Raw genomic sequence first — 12,731 nt, 5'->3', positions numbered from 1 at the left:
ACGGCCGAGCAAAAAAAAAAAAAAAAACCACTACAATTAGGGGCGTATTCCTGGAAGAGTGGCGACTTCGTACCCTCAGCGCACACCCACATTGCCACGGACACTTCTCCCCGGTCTTCCATTGACACTATTGGCAACCGCCTGCTTTGCACTGTGGCTGCCCTCCACCGTTCAATGCGTCGCTTAGTTACGGACGCTACCGCAGCCTGCACATCACCCTCAGAGTCATCGAAGCCGAGCGCTACTGCTAGCACCGTTTCAGATACAGACTCGCCAAGCTCGTCACATTGATGCACCAGATGCTCAATTGTTTCAGCAGAGTTCCCATAGGAGCGGCACAACACACACGTCACTGTTTTATCGAACGCACGCTGCCGCGTCCGAGTGCGCAGCGCCCCTGCTCTAGCCTAAAAAAAAAAAAAAAAAAAACAGGGCGCTCCCGACGCTATTGTCATGACGGCCTTGATGGAGCTGTTGTGTTTGCGGTAGAAAGACAGAGTCTCTTTATGAGCTGGTGCCATTTGCCACGCCGCGTCCTCCACGTCCCGTACTCTTTGTTACACTGCCGTGGCGTAGGCTCCGACCGATTCCGCCAGTATGGGGTCTCGTATGAGGCCGCATTTTTGCTCCCAGTGGTGTACCCGCCGAGTCCACTGCACGCGAAGACAGGTTACCGACAAGTAGTCGAAGACTCTCCTCGCCCACCTGTCGCGATGCACATCTAACATCTAACAAGTGGTTGTAGAAGGCCAGCTTACTTGAGGCCTCGCGTGCAGCAAATCTAGACAAACCTAAATCACCTTGGGCGGCTTCGTTAGCCACAGTTCCATGGTACCCGGCCGCTATTCGGCCGACTTCTCGCTGTCGCCTCTAAAGCATATGACGGCCTTTCGCCAAGAGGCACACAACCTTGTAAATGTTAGAGCAGGAACATAAATCTGTTTTCACAAGTCTCTGATCATTACGAAGCAGATACATCCCCATAAGCACCTGCGTCGCAATATGCACAGGGCTATATAAGAGCAGTTTCTCGCAGTTTTTTTTTTTTTTCGTCGAACCCGTACAGGTCCTCGCCGCCGCACAAGTTAACTCCAAGGTATTAACAAATTTGTCAAATTATCAAGTTTGGAATTTATTGTCCATGAACACAGGATAAATGTTTACAGAAATATTTGCACCGTTAGCCTATACGGCTAGTCATCGGTCCAATCTAATACACGAGTTTGTATAAACATATTTAAAAGCACAGGTGCAGTGAATATGTTAGACATACGGGTGCATATACATAACAGCCTAGCTTTTTTAAACAGAGAAAAAAAGTATTTCAGTCAGTATTTCTTGTTAGTTTGTTACGACAGAACCACGTGGTAACTGTTGCTAACTCTGTCGTGATTGGTTTTTATAATATAAAGAAAGAGTTGCCTCGAAAAATTAATGCAGTATCGTCGGCATACAATATAGTTTTGCATGACGGAGCAGACGGGAGGTCATTTATGTACAAGGGGAACAATATAGAGCCTAGTACGGATCTCTTGATTATCCCACAGGTAATATTTCTAAGTTCGGAGGGTATGTCGTCAAATACAACACATTGTTTCCGATCTGCGAGATAGCTAGAAAAGAACTGAAGTGGCTTGTTAGTAAAACTGTAGAGATTGTAACTTTTTAGTAATATGGAATGCGAGATCGCATCGAATGCTTTCTTTATGTCCAAGAAAACGGCGACGGCTATTTCATTGTTATAGAGTACTTAGTTGACTAACTGTGCCAGAGTAAAGACAGCTGTGCTTTTCGACCTATTGGTAATGTAACCATGTTGTTCAGAGCAGATTATTTAATTTTCGTTAAGAAATCGGCCAAGACAAGGCCTATTCATTCTTTCAAAAAGCGTATTCACAATGCTAAGTACTGAGATGGGTCGGTAACTGCTCCGGTTCTCTGGGTCCCCAGATTTGTATATAGCGACCACTCTCGCAATCTTGAGTATGTTTGGGTAAGAGCCACCACTGTGGAGTGCGTTATTTATGATGTGGCAAAGTGGCTCTGAAAAAAAGATCTATATTGTCTTTCATTACGTTCGCAGGAATACCGTCATGACCAACGGCTTTATTAAACGGGAGATTTAGGATTTCTGACCTAATTTCCTCACCAGTGACGCTTGCAAGCTGAAAGTCATTTCCAGTTTCTTTTGTATTGACAAACATGGAATGGGTCTGCTTGAAAATTAGCAGAAAGACTGTTACCAACACTAGTAAAATATTTATTGAACCTATCAGCAGTGTTCGTTGAAGGGTTTTGAGGAGTAATTAATGTGCTTTTTCTCACCTATACCCGTAACTGCGCGCACAAGCTTCCATACCTGCTTGACATCACCGCTGTATTGGACAGTCCTATAGTACTGTAATACTGTTTCTTAACTTTTCTTATCATCCCAACTGACTTATTTCTAAAGTACTTAAACTCTTTTTATAGTATGTGTTTGTTTTGTTTCCATCTACTGAAGTACGTATCTTTTTTCTTTATCACATCCAGAATGCCCCGTGTTATCCATGGACCTATTGCTTCCTTGTATTTGCGGCCTGGGTATTCTTGCGTTACTTGACAAACTACATTCATTATATGGCGAATAAAGTTTTTCCATTCAATGTCAACATTACTGTCGTACAAGGCTTCAAAATCTGTACATTTAAGTAATTTGCGCACAGTATGTAGTTTATTCGCTTAGTTCGTTTTGAATAGTTATGACATGAAGGATATAAATACGCACGTGGTGTAAACAAAGAAGTGGGGCAGTGATCAACGGTAATGTCATACACTGCGGCGGAAACAGTCATGTCAGTTCCACAAATCATGTGATCAATCAGTGAAGAACAATTGTCACTTATTTGCGTAGGGGCAGTGATCACGTTCAGAATCAGAATTTATTATTAAAGGTTGGGACATATTAGAAGTGTTTAGTATACAGAAGGAGGTCCCATAGTCAAAGACAGTATCGGAAAATTATATTATATGACTGAAGCATCAAAACGAAGTCAGGACATTCATCTTTAAGTAATCAATGTTAATATCACCGCAGATAACTAATGGAAGGTTGTAGGTAATCAAATGGTCTCAAATAGTTTCCATATTAGAAATGAAGCCTCCTACAGTTAGTTGCGCTGGGTGGGCGATAAACAGCGCCTAGCATAATGTCGCATTTCAAATGTGCAAATAGAGCTTCACATTCAGGCTGGCTTCTGGAGTCATGCATTGCTAATCGATGCCTTTTTATAAGAACAGAGCAACACCACCGACACGCGAAGAACTGCTTATAGGTAGCGATAGCATTGTGTATCTTTTTATATGCAGATTCTCCTTCTTTCAACCAAGTTTCAGTAACTGCGATTACATCATATATAAAAGAATGAGGGGACAGATAAGCACAGAGTCGGTCAAGGTTTTTTCGTGCACTTCGAACGTTGCAATGAACAACTGAAACGTTTTTACGCTCGTGCCATACCTGGTCGATTCTTCCAAGATCAAACATCATCGCTCGGGCATTTTGGGATAGGTCTTCTGCGCATGTTATGTGCAAAACCCGCGAACTTTCTGTCTTTCTCATGACGATTTTTGTGCCGAATACCCACGTGAACTTCCAATTATTGTTTTCACGCTTCGCCTTCAGTGCCTTTGCCACAAGTATTTTGTTAGCTGGACATAGATGATCATTGATATAGATTGGGGTAGAACCTTCAAAGGTCAGTCTTTGTTTCTTCGTTGCATTCATGTACTTATCTCTACCCGCCGAGGTGGCTTAACGGCTATGGTGTTGCGCTGTTAAGCACGAGGTCGCGGGATCAAATCCCCGACCGCGGCAGCCGCATTTCGATACTCCCGTGTCCCGTGCATTGGGGAGACGTTAAAGATCCCCTGGTGGTCAAAATGAATCCGGAGTCCCCCACTACGGCGTGCCTCATAATCAAATCGTGGTTTTGGCACGTAAAACCTCAGAATTCATTCAGCTTATCTCTGGGGGTACGGGAGATGAACTTATAGTGATGATGTTAAATTGTGCCTTTTCTCTGGTTGAACTCGTTGTACAATCTCTAGATCAGATTCATTAACATCAGCCTTCAGGTGACCTTAACGGGTCTTGATCACTGCCACAAGGTTCTCTCTTTCTTGTACAGGGGCACCCTTAATTTCCACGTTTTTATGGCGGTTGTATACTGTTGTAGCTCTGTTAGTTCTTTTCTTGTTTCGCTTAGCTCAGTCGTGAGTCGACTGATATCTTTCTTGACGCCCTTGTTCTCAGTTCTAACGATGTCAATCTCATTTTTCATGTCAGTGATTACCGATTTAAATTCCTCGAACTTCGTGTTAATAAATTCCGTAGCTTCTTTTATGGGTTTTAGTTCTTTTTTCATTAGTTTAGACAAGTCTTTTTTCAGCACGTCATGCTTACGCTCAATCGACTGCCTTATCAGTTCTATCTCTGCTTCCATTATTGCTTTTAAATCTTTCTTCAGTTTATCATTTTATTGCGATAGCAATTATATGACACTCCAAGCGGATTTCTGCTGTCGTCGTCACCGTCGCCGTGAGGTCCCGTATGAAGTCCAACGGCGATGAAATCGTCGCCGCACGCCGTATGTGCGAGTGAAAGCGTGCGCTTTCACGGCGAGCGAACGCACGGCGGAGAGCAAACGCGACTTCTTCCGTCGCGCGAAAGCCCGTGGGGGGGACGGGAGGGAGGGAGGGGAGGCGACGTTTAGCTGCGGCACCAAATGTGTATTTATATAAAAACGTTGCGAGGCGAGAAGGGGCAAAGACTTCCGACGCTGCTCGACGAGTGTCCCGTTATGATCTCGTCGAAAACCTCCGAGCCGCCGCCAGAGACACCGGCCACAGTCAACAACGCCGCGCGCGTTCGGTGCGAACGCGGGCAAAACGCCGACGGCGTCGACAACAGTTCTGCGCGTTTTGCTGGTGCTGCTACATGTCCAAGTTTATACAGCTGATAAAACTACTATCCTTACTCCGTATAACTAACTCTATACTAATTTGCTATCGCAATTTATGCTTCGCCTTTCGGGTGAAACTGCGACATTTTTTAGCATCAAGACGTGCATTCAAGTCCGCTAAAGGTGCGTACACACTAGCGGCAAAACGCGCGTGGCGCGCCGCGCAAGCAGCCGCGAAGCAGGTTTTTCTTGCCGCGGTAGAGTCTAGCCGCGGGGTGGATCGCTCCTGGACCGATTTTTCGTGGTTTGTCGCATGCCGCGGATGAAGGAGACCAATGAGAACGACCACTTCCGTGACGTGCGTGCGGGAAACTGGTTTCATGCGGATCCGCCCGACCGCTCGTTTCGTACTCGCGTCCGGTGTCAGCCGGGAACTCGTTTCGCACTATCGTCTGCATGCGTCTATGGTGGCTAGAATGCGTCTGACGGATAGTTCGAGAAGAGGGGAGAAGTCTATGCTGTCACGTGACTGCCGCAGCGGCGCGCCGCCGGTTGGTGTGGCCGCCCTGCCGCAGCTGCGTTTTGCCGCCGGCGGCGCACCGCGCGCGTTTTAAGTAAGTTTTAAGGCGAAAGCCTTTAATGGCTCATACTCGCGGCGTCCGACCGTCCGTCCGTCCGTGCCCTGGAACGGTGCCAGCTGTGGCCTCTCTCCCTCACACTCTCTCAGCAATCACGTGATGGCACAGCGGCGCATAGCAACAGTCGCGCCGCCACAGCTGTGGCCTCTCCCCCTTACACTATCTCAGCAATCACGTAATGGCACAGCGGCGGCGTCACATGCAACGGCCACAGGCTTTCGCCGAACACACTTTGGAATTTACAAAGTGTCCTTCATTTTTTTCCGCTAGTGTGTACGCGCCTTAACGCTGCGCTAAGAAATAAGTTCCTTTATTGTTGTAGGAGGTTCGCCACTCATGTTTCTGGCAAGACACAATAACAAATAGCACTTGCGGATCATTCCAGGTAACGCTAACACTTATAGGCTCTACACGTGAGGAAACGTAGCTGGTGCGCACTTACAGGTACAGAAGAGACGATTAGTTGCTGCACGACCCAGCGACTGCCTGGACTGCTCCGAAAATGTCGGCTTTCTTTCGATGAGGCGGTTTGATCGGTTTTATAGCCAATCCATGACGTCGACCACGGGCGAGGGACGCAGACGCAGTCCTTGGATCATCGAGGACGTAGATTTCTCTGACAGGTTATCAGCACCAGTTGATGCAGCCGGTCTGTGAAGCAGCGTAGTCGTTGAAAGCCCGATCCAGTTTTAGTTAACACCGTTTTGCTGTAGGCATACAGTAGAGACGATTTGTTGCTGCACGACCCAACCACTGCCTGGACTGCTTCGAAAAATGTCGGCTTTCTTCCGATGAGGTGGTTTTATAGCCCATCAATGACGTCGACCAATTGCGACGGACTCAGGCGCAGTCTTTCGATCATCGAGGGCGTAGCTTTCGCTGACAGGTTATCAGCACCAGTTGATCCAGCCGGTCTGTGAAGCAGCGTAGTCGTTGAAAGCCCGATCCAGTTGTAGTTAACACCGTTGTGCAGCAGGTACAGAAGATACGATTAGTTTCTGCACGACCCAGTGACTGCCTGGACTGCTCCGAAAATCCAACTGGTAATTGTACAAAATGTACTATCGACCAAAAAAGTTTACGGACCACGGGATCTCATAAAACGCTAAATATCCGAGCAGCCTTTAAAAGTAGCCAGTGAAACCGTGCATCACAATGTTGTTCGCATATACCAGTAGAGGCTGGAAATGGGAATACCAGGCTGCGCTTTGAGTCTGCGGAGATATTCAGCTTTTTCTCAGATCCCTTGGCACGTAAACTTTTTTTGGCCGATAGTACTTGATTAATGAGGCAATTTGTAGGACCTCTTTCTCCAATCGTAGAACAGTACCTCCTGCTAACTTCCTGGCCAACTGAACCACTGTGGGGTTTTTAGCGTTAAATCGAAGGCCGAGCTTCTTTATCTCAACTGCACATATGTCCAGTAAGTTCTGCAAGTCGCGAGGGATCTCTTCCATCAACAAGAAGTCGTCTGCATATGGCAGGCCTGGGATCCGGCGGTTATCGTCAATACCGCTTGTCGTGTACCTCAGACCAAAGCCCAGGCCAGACCGCGGGAGGGCTCTCTTAACGCCCGATACGTACAGTAAGTATACAAGAGCGGCGAAAGGGAGTAACTTTGACGTAGTCCTCTAGCTGTTCACCCTGACGCTCCTAGTTTCTATTGTACCGAATCTGGTGGCCCCCACGTTTTTGGAATATAAACGTTGTATAGTGTATAGCAGTTTCGCCTGAAACCGCTCTGTAATTCCGTGAGACGACGCTCAGATTCTGCCCAGCCCTCAATCCATCCCTACAAAGCCTGTACAAAGACTCTATAGAGGACGCTTGTTACCGTTATGGGTCGGTAGTCTCGGAGCTTGTCTGCTTTTCCTCTGCATTTCATAATGAGGGACACTTTGCCCTGGCGCCAGTCACTAGGTATTGCCATTCCAGTGAGGACTCCCGTGAATAAATCGGCCAGCTGTTCTCTTGAGTTGGGAGCAAGGCCTTTCACGAGGCGGGCCGTGATGCCGTCCTGACCAGTCGCTGTTTGTGTGTGGAGGCGCAATATTGCTCGATCAATGGTGCAAAGCGTAAACTCCCACCTTGGTCCCCCGCTATCCTCGTCTTGGTCCACCAGTTCCGATTGCATTGTTGTACATGGAAGCTCTGCTGCATTTGAACTGTAGAGCCTCTCAAGATGGTGAGTTACGCATTCCTTGAGGTCCGTGGCGGGCTGGCCTGTTACATCAGTTATCTGCACAGAGTACCGGTTCTGTCTATATATCCAACATCGCCAGAAACTCTGCTCAGTCGATTTGCCGTCGGCCCAGAGGCTCTCCATATGGCGCATGTTCTCATCCGCAAGTTTAGCCTACACCATGGCCTGCATTGCCCGCTTGAGCTGGAGGTAGAGTTTCCAGGTAATTTCTGTGAACTCTGCCTGCCCGGTTTTGAGTGCTCGTCGATGCTCTTAGTTTGCCTGGCATCTCCCACGCCACGCCTCCGCAATCTATCTGCCCTACCATCCTTTTCTTCTTCGTGCTTTCCAGCCATGCACCATGCGGCGTCGCATGATCCCACTGAGCACTGACACATATTCCTCGTACGACTTTGCAGCGCGCCACTCTCCACAAGTTCCAAGTTTTCACTGCTTGTTTCACTGCTTTGCAGGGAGCCCGACTGAAGTCTATGCACAGGCGGTTGGGATCACTTCCCATGCTGTGTATGCCTTCCTCGTCAATGTCCAAGCATTACATTAGCTCGGAGATGCGCGGGGACACCAAGCCATAATCGATGCATGTCGCGCTGCCGCGTGTGCAGCATGTGTACTGTTCTTGACAAAGCGTGTGCAGGTTAGCGATGTGGACATCCAGGCTCTCGGCAAGGTGTCTAAGATGGTCGCCATTTGCATCTGTATATCCGTCCAACTCTGAGAGGTGACCATTGTAGTCACCTAATATAAGTAGGCCCTGGTCGTTTGCCATTCGCTTGATGTCTCCGCAAAGGAATTCCACCGACTGACTGTCGGCTTTATGTACAATGTGCGCAGAACAATACACTACGCAAATTGCTGCAGGCACACCAAGCAGCTCTCCAGTTATCCACATATGTTCGGTGCAGTGTCCCACGTCACGTTGCCAGCGCAGAGATCGCCTCCATAGGACTCCGACATCTCCGTCTTTACGGCTGCTGCTGTCTCTGTTCGTGCCCGCCCAACACCATTCTGGGTGTTGCAGCAGTGTGTCGGAACGGAACGAAAACAACAACGAAAAACTAAACAAAAGGATATTTTTCACCGGAACGAAAACGTAACCGAAACGTTATTTATTATTTTGTTTCGGAGTGAAACCGGAATATTTTTGATCGGTTTTTGGTCCAAGGGCAAAGTCAGCAATCCGAAACAGCTGACGTCAGGCAACGTCAGAATTAGCGCATATCTAAGGGGTCCGATAAGCTCGTACCTCAGGCAGGCACAGTGCGAGCGATAGCCAGTCGACTAATCTTATGGCGTTTTTCACTGGTCGATCTGGAGCAGGATTTTTTGCTCCACGGCTGCGAATCCGAATTTCACTGGTCGATCTGGAGCGGGTTCGCGCTTTTCACTGGTCGTTTCGGATCAACTCGCTCCGTGCCGGATCGCTCTCACTTGCTCCGCTGCCGAGGCGCGGATTCGGGCGGAAATAGGACAAAAAGATATGTCACTTCCGCTCGGTGGGGGACGGCGATCTTGGTGGCCATAGAAACATGCAGAGTGAAAGTTGATTTTTGTGATGAGTGTGCGCAGACTTCCGGTACGATCCAGCGTGGAGCATTTTCGCTCTCCGCTGGCAGATTAGGGTTGGTGAATTGCGAGCGCTCGCTCCAGGATTTCGGCGGCCGCTCCAGATCGACCAGTGAAAAACGCCATTAGCCTGCCACTCGGTGCACTAGCAAATTGGCATCGTAGCAAAACCCAGGACTTGCACGCTAAGAGCTTATCTGTTCGTTTTGTACGGGTACAACGCTTTGTTACCGAAGTTTTATCCTTCGTTTGTGTTCGTTTAAGTTCGCTTTATTGGGTCTCTAATTACGACGAGTACACTCGATGACGTGCTGCTTCTGAGACCAAGGCACTGAGCATGATCTGAGAATTCAGAATTCACCTTTTGAGAAAAATTAATACTATGTTTTTATCGTTACTTTGCTTTGAAAATTTTTGCATGCGAATCAAAACGGTTATTAACCGTTACGGATCATTCTTTTTTTTTTTTTTTTTCGTTCCGGAGCAGAACCGGAACGGAACTTTTTTCAGTGGAACGAAACTAAAACCAGAACGAAAAGCATTTCGTTTTGACACCCTGCTTCTAAGTCTCTGAGATGAGTCTCTACAACGGCATGCAGTCAGATGCGCTCTGCGCTCAGCATGCAATAACACTCCTCCCATTTTTCCTCATGGCGGGCTCCGTTCATATTTAAAAAGCCGACATTGAAATCGACCCTCCGCTTTCTTTTGCGACGCCTGGGTCTCTTTTGCATGATTTTTACTGATGTTGCAGGGGCCTTTGGAGGGACATGGTAGTTGACCTAGTCGCCTACCATGCGCAATAGGTCGGTACCCGAGTATGTAAAAAAATGACATAAAACAGCGTTCTCCTCAAAAAGTTAACTGGAACGCCCATGCATTTCGGCGGATACTTTGAAAATTATTATCTCGAAACTGGTTCAGTCCTGAGAATTCGTTCGAAGTGGATACGCCTTGCGAACTCCGCGGCTATAATTCGTAGATTGATAGATGTGCCGTAAAATAATAATTGAAAAAAGTTAATTAGCGTAATGTTAATTATTCAATTAGGCGTTTTGATTTCTCATGGAAGTAATGGCCGCCTCATCGAGTAGTTTATATCAAGGATTATAATTGTGCTTTCTGCTACAGGCAATTTTTTAAAAGTTTGGTGCAGCAAAAATGAAACACCCTGTATAGGAGTGGCGACAAAGGACATCCCTGACGAAGACCTCTGCACACTTTGATGCATTCCGTTTCCACGAGGCCGAACTTAGCCGCGACCGTGTTCTCCAGATACGTACAATCGGTGAACGGTTGACAGCAGAGCCGCTAGCAAGCTCAACGCCACTAAGCGCGCGAATAGTACAGAGGGTACGCTGTCATACACCTTTTCAATGTCCGGAGCACAGAAGATTAGAGAGCGGCCTTCCTTTCGCGCTATCTCTGCGCACTGAGCAACGACAAAGATGTTCTCTACAGGCTGCCCCAACTATCATGCACCAAATTTTAAAAATATGCAAATGCCACGTAGCTGTACAGAACCAAGGAAATGTTGTTTGCCGTCGCTTGGAGATACTGAGATAATTGTTTTGCATTCCGCCTAATTACAATATTAGTCTTAATTAAGTAATCAACTTCCCAAATATTATAATTAGATGAAAAGTTTCAAACAGAAACGTGTAGAGCAACATGAAAAACTCCCGATACAGCTTTCTGTTGCTCAATACGTGCTACACAAAAGTGTTTTTCTGAGCGTGAAAGAAGCCCGCGAATACACGCAAAATTGCCGAGCAACTGGCCGCTCGAGGCACTTTGCATATATTCGCGGGCTTCTTTCACGCTCGGAAAAACACCTTTATGTAGCACGTATTGAGCAACAGAAAGCTGTATCGGGAGTTTTTCATGTTGCTCTACAATTTTCTCATTGAAACTTTTCATCTAATTATAATATTTGAGAAGTTGATGAATTAATTAAGAATAATTATTTATTAGGCGGAATGCAAAAATAATCTCAGTATCTCCAAGTGACGGCAAACAACATTTCCTTGGTTCTGTCCAGCTACGTGGCATTTGCATATTTTTTTAGGTTTGGTGCATGATAGTTGGGGCAGCCTGTATATATATGGGTGGGGTTCAGAAAGCTGGTCACCCCCCCCCCCCTCCCTCCCCCAAAAATGAAAGCTTTACGGCCTATGCCTTGCCTATAGAGGCAGCATCTTTGAGGTATCGCGCTTTTTCGTCGAGAGTCTCGTCCACTGACCTCCACTAAGTGCTGTCGGGCTCGAAGAACGCACGTCATCGAGCCGAAATTTCATCGCGCCGTGCTTAGATCCAGTGTGCACCTTCTTGCGGCGGGATATATAGATGCACGTCCTTTGTTATATTTGATAGAGTTCTCTCTCACTGCGCCTGGCATGTCATCCGTGACGGCGTGTCACGCCTCGCGCGCCCCTTGGCTTCACGCATGAACTCGCCAGAGTTTCGAAGCAGCTTGCCGCTAGTCGAACGCTTCTAACACGACACAGCATCGCTGTGTAGTGTTATATACATATCCTACGCAATATAGATAAAAACCACTATATTCTAGGTCTTTTCATTGATTTCATAAAAGCATTCGATTGTGTAAACCATAATATTTTATTAGAAAAGCTTTCACTATACGGGATACGCGGTAACGCTCTTGAACTTTTTAAAACCTATTTGACGAACAGAAGTCAGACAGTATCAACAGGTGAAGACCAGTCTTCTTATCTCACAATTAAGACTGGTGTACCGCAAGGCAGCATTTTAGGCCCATTCTTATTTAGTACATTCATAAAAGACATTCCCGACATAGACACTTCCCTTAACTTCTTTATTTACGCTGACGATAGCACTGTTTTATTTTCTGGTCCAGATGCAGACGTTTTGGTAGGAAAATGCTACATTTTTCTTGAGAAGTTGTTTTACTGGTCCCAACAAAATAGACTTGCAGTGAATCCAACTAAAACCAAAATCATTGTGTTCCGCGCAAGAAACAAGCCATTGACGATCAATCGCACCGTTTATTATGCAGGGCAGGAAATCAAATTCGTCCACGAACACAAAATACTGGGCGTCACTTTCGAGCCTGTTTATCTTGGGATCTCATGCATCTGGACTGATGGCAGGTTGTCGCACAATTTTTCCGACATCTGTCAAAATTCAAATATATCACGCACTCTTCCAGGCACATATCAACTACTGTAGCCTAGTATGGCTAACAAGTACTAAGACTTATGAAAATCCACGTGTTACAAAAAAAGATAGCTCGATAAATTGCAAACATTTGGTACTTATCACACACTGGCGTTGCATTTCAGGCCTATAAGATTATGGCCTCTCATCACATATACAACTTTCGTATTTTGCGCTCGTTCTATT

This window comes from Dermacentor silvarum, chromosome 1, assembly GCF_013339745.2.
Source record: "Dermacentor silvarum isolate Dsil-2018 chromosome 1, BIME_Dsil_1.4, whole genome shotgun sequence".
NCBI lineage: Eukaryota > Metazoa > Arthropoda > Arachnida > Ixodida > Ixodidae > Dermacentor > Dermacentor silvarum.
This window is presented reverse-complemented; position numbering follows the sequence as displayed.